This window comes from Strongylocentrotus purpuratus, unplaced genomic scaffold (genome assembly GCF_000002235.5).
Source record: "Strongylocentrotus purpuratus isolate Spur 01 unplaced genomic scaffold, Spur_5.0 spur5_scaffold_13, whole genome shotgun sequence".
NCBI lineage: Eukaryota > Metazoa > Echinodermata > Echinoidea > Camarodonta > Strongylocentrotidae > Strongylocentrotus > Strongylocentrotus purpuratus.
Window position 1 is genome coordinate 24,411,585 of NW_022145598.1, and position 5,127 is coordinate 24,416,711.

Below are 5,127 nucleotides of genomic sequence, written 5' to 3' on the forward strand. Positions count from 1 at the left end.
TATCTGTGTGACTTGCAATAAGCCACTAAGGAAATACTTTCTGCGCATGGGCAGATACGGTTCATTATTATCTTGAACAAAACTGTAAAACCCATCGAGGCTATTAACTGCTTGATACATGTTTGTGTATTTGGAATCAATGAAAAATGCTTTGGAGGAAGGATATTATTTGTCTGCGGTACGATTATATAACAGGCAAATGTTGTTTGTATCGTTAATGAATGCATACCTATGCAGGGGCGGATCCACGTAGCGATTTTTCCGGCCCGCCCCCCCCCCCCTCCAGCCCCCCACAACGATTTAAAAAAAAATAGGATAATAACGTAAAGTTAACCTTTATAAAAAAAAATTAAAAAAAGCGCCCCCCCCTCCCCCGCTTATTAACCCAAGACGCGAACTGCGTTGGACTGGGCTGATGACTATTCTCTTTTATTTGTGCTGTAGATCACAGTGACTGGAAATTCATTTGAAATTGACCTAGTATATAGGTGCATTTGTATTTTAGTTGACTACACACCGTTAGAATTTTAAGGATAAATGATTAAAGGATAAAAGATTCGTCCTTAACGTTACGAGATGGCCTGGACCCTGGAGGTCCTGGAGTGAACTCAAAAGGTCGGGAAAGATGTCACTGCCCCAATGAAGATACTTTGGTTTTGTAATAACTATTAAAAAAAAAAGATGTGGTATTATATTGCCCTTTAGGTGCCAGAACCTGGGTCAGCCGGTCGGTCGGTCGGTCGGAAACCTCTTTTTTTTTTTCCCCTCAAAACAGCGACCATCGCCAAAAAAACTCAAAACCGGGAACGTCGTCCGAATTTCGCTGGTTTCTAGCTGGTGCAGGGCATGGTATACACATGTACACGAGGCCGGGGTCTACTTGTTTACGCTCGCAGGATTTTGAAATTAGGGCAGAAGACGAGTGAGAATTTGGAAATAAGTTGATGATGTTATACATTTATATCTCATTTAAACAAACAAAGTATATATATATTATTTTTATTAAACATTTTTTTTCTCAACATTTTTTATTTTATTAAAAAGCCAACCGTAGATTTTAAGATTTATGGGTCGGTCGCAAACGGGAATACAACATTTTTGTACGCCTTAGGGCAAGTACAGTTGCGGCCATCTCTGAAGGTGTGGAAATTACGAGTCAGATGTTGCCTCTACTATTCAAGTCGTCGAAATAACCTCTGCGACGCATTAGTGGTCTTTTTTCCTTACCACTAATGCGTCGAAGAGGTTATTTCGACGACTTGAATAGTAGATGCAAAATCGCAATTGGCCGCAATTATACGTTTTTTTTACAGGCCCTTAATAACAAATAAAATTATTTTAGCCCTCATGCAAAGGCCATTTTATTTAGTAAAATAAATAAATTACAAATCAATGAAATAAAGTCTTTCTTTAACTCAGATAAAAGAAAAATACTTTGATCATACAGATTAATGTTGCAGTGACTGTCATTTATTGTTATACAAAAATTGTTATACATACCAGATATAGAATGAATATATCTCTCGTCTTCATAATTATTGAATAATCTTCTTCAAAGAACTAAACATTTGAATTTTGTTATTAACCTATTGTACGAATAGCTGATACTTAATCAAAGTCACCATGCAATTCAAAGCATAGTCTTTGTCGTATTTATTACAACTCCCAGGTCTCTACACCCGTCCGGGGCAGTTATCTTTTTCGACTCTTTGAGTTCACTCAAGGCCATAGAATCTCGTAAGGACGAATCTTTTATTCTTGAAATTCTGACCCTGCATGTCGTCAGTGGCGTGCGCAGGATTTTTCGAGGGGGGGGGGGGGATGTGAAAATCGCGCCGAAAATTTCGCAACGATTCAGCCAGCAGCTAAATAAGCAGAAGGAGGGAGGGGGGGGTGTAAGAGGACTTTTTTTTTGTCCCGAAAATTTGGAAACTTGGCCGATATTTTGTTCAGTTGGGGGGGGGGGGGGGGGGGGTAAGGTTGCCTTTATTGGTCACCCTTTAGGGGGGGGGGGGAGAGTTTCCTCCAAAACACACACATTTAAAGGGAGGAGGAAGTCAGCAAAAAAAACGAAAACATTCTGCTGATTTTTGTTCCCCTTTTTTTCTCGTTTGGCTTATCAGAAAATTCTAAGTAAAAATGCACCCCAAAAATGTTGATGAACTTTTTGTTTCTTCTTCCTTTTTCTCTTTTGCTTGTCAGAAAATTTTCCCGAATATTGGGCCCCTCCCATCACAAATCCTGGATCCGGCGCTGAATTGGGTGACCTAACTTCGAGCGCATTTTTATTTTTTAAGGAATCCATAATTTCCAAAATTATACTGAAAACAATGTAGATTGATAATTACGAAATGGAAAGGACAATTTTAAGCTACGAATGGATACAAGAAGAAAAAGATTTTCGACCAAGAATTCCAGATATCGCGGGGGGAGGGGGGGGGGAGGGCTTGAGGAGGGCAGTTGCCCCCCTCCCAAATATTATTCAAACGTGGTTTATTTCTAATTCGATACCACATGATTTTCAAATGTGGCTGAAATGACATGATTTTCTGAGATTTTGTTTGTATATCATACTTTTGTATGCGTTTGTTGGAAAATGAAAAATTCCCACATTTACAGTCAGCTAAAAATGTGCGTATTTAGTAGCCTACATGTCGCGGCCCGCGGAACGGGTGTTCCGCTCCCTGAACCCCACAAGGGGCGCTAAGACGTGCCCCTGGATACTCATCTGACCGTAATCAAATGCCTTAAACCCCTTAGCTTCCGAGCAGTGGCGTACCTGGGGTACTCCGTCAGGGGGGGGGGGGGCAAGCGACCGAAACAAACAAAAAAGGCGATGCTAATTTTCACTTCTGGCGAGCGAGCAAGCAAAAAAAAATATCTAAGTAACGTTTGGTATATAAACTGGTATTGTTGCAAGTTGGGGGTGGGAACATTCACTTGTAAGCGACGTTAATTTCATTTTTTTTGCAAACGAGCGTAGCGAGCAAGCAAAAAATCACTTCTTTTTTAATAATTGCCACTTAAACTTGGTTCAATTGTCCCATGCAGGGCGCGGGAACAATATTGTGTTTAGGGTGATTTTATACCCTTCTTAGCTAGCGAGCGAAAATACATCTTTCTCTCAATTAATTGCTATATAAAATTTGTTTCATTGTTGCAGGTCGGGGGGCACAATCGTGTTTAAGGCAATGTCAATCCCATTTTGGCGGGCAGGCAACCCCCTACATTTCTCTTTTTAATGATATTGTAGCAGGTTAGTGGTGGGCACATAACTCCAGGAGCTAGCGAGCAAAAAAAATCACTTCTCTTTGATAGGGAAAATATGGTACATAAAACTTGGGTTCATTGTTCCATGTCAGGGACGTGATTATTAAAAGCGGTGTTATTTCTATTTTGGCGAGCGAGCGTAGCGAGCGAGCAAAAAAAATCACTTCTCTTTTATAGGGAAAATATGGTACATAAAACTTGGGTTCATTGTTCCATGTCAGGGACGTGATTATTAAAAGCGGTGTTATTTCTAATTTGGCGAGCGAGCGTAGCGAGCGAGCAAAAAAAAATCACTTCTCTTTTATAGGGAAAATATGGTACATAAAACTTGGGTTCATTGTTCCATGTCAGGGACGTGATTATTAAAAGCGGTGTTATTTCTATTTTGGCGAGCGAGCGTAGCGAGCGAGCAAAATTTTTGTAATGATAATTGGTTCATAAATTTCAGATTTGTTTGTTGCAGGTCAGGGCTTACACGATCATGTCTAAGGTGATGTTAATTCCGTTTTGGCGAGCACGAGCACACCAAAACTTCTTTGAAAAACGTTTGGTACATAATTATTAACTGGTTGTTGCAGGTTGGGGCGGGCACGTTAGCGGTGTCAATTCCATTTTGGCGAGCGAGCATAGCGAGCAAGCAAAAAAAAATTAATAGAAATTAATAAATAAACTTGTTTTTATTGGTGCAGGTCAGGATGGACGCAATCGCGTTTAACGCGATTCAATTCCTTTTTGGCGAGAGGGCGAAAAAAACTCTTCCATTTTTAATGATATTGTTGCAGGTCAAGGGTGGGCACAATTGTTTCCAAAGCAATGTCTATTCATTTTATTCGCGAGCGAGTGTAGCGAGCGAGAAAAATGAATTAGTCTCTTTTAGTAACATTTGGTACATACATTGTGTATTATTGTTGCCATGGTTGCAGGTCGGGGCCCGTCGGGGCAGGCACAATTGTATTATAGGCAATGCTAATCCTTTTCTTTTTTCAGGGGGACGAGCAAGTGAAAACATTTAATACAAAATAGGCTAGCAAGCAGTTCGCGCCAGCGAAGAGTTTCGAATTTGTTATATCACTTATATTTTCCTATTTTCATTTGTCTTAATTTTTCAGGGCCGTATGCGGAATATTTTTCTGGTGGGGGAGGGGGAAAGATGCGTTAAAAGTTTTTGAAGAATCTCAAAAGCAAAAGGAGTGAAGGGAGTTCGAGCGACCGAACTGGTCATGAGGGTACTTTTGCATTTTCAAAAGTAGAATTGAAGGATTTGGTATAGGCCTACACTACATTTTCAGGAAAAAAACTGTACGTTTTCAAAATATCTGGGGTCAACTGCCCCCCCCCCCCCTGGTGCGTACGGCCATGGTCTTTTTTTTTTAATTTCCCCATTATTTTCTTTTCCTTTTCTTTTCCCTTTTTCTTCCTTTTCTCTTCTTTTTCCTTTTTTCTTTCCTTTTCCTTTTTTTCTTTTTTTCTCTTTCTTTCCTTTTTTTCTTCCCTTTTCCTTTTTTCTTTTTCTTTCCTTTCCTTCCTTTTCTTTTCTTTCCCCTTTTTCTTTTTTTCCCCTGGAGCCCGTCAGGGGGGCACTCTGCCCCCCTGCCCCCCCATAGGTACGCCAGTGCCAGTCGTGCATATAGCCACACCGTAAAGATAGAGAAGAACAGATGCTATTCTCCTGCAAGAAATTCAGGAATAGAAAGACGAACAATTATCAAATAATAATGTCTACTTAAAGTCTACTTTATATTCCATTATATATTTTATCTTGTATTCCACCTTAAAGGTACTAATACAAAGTTTTGGTATGGGGTCATGAATGTGGTTCAAATGAACATATTGGAAGCAAATGCGATCTTACAATAT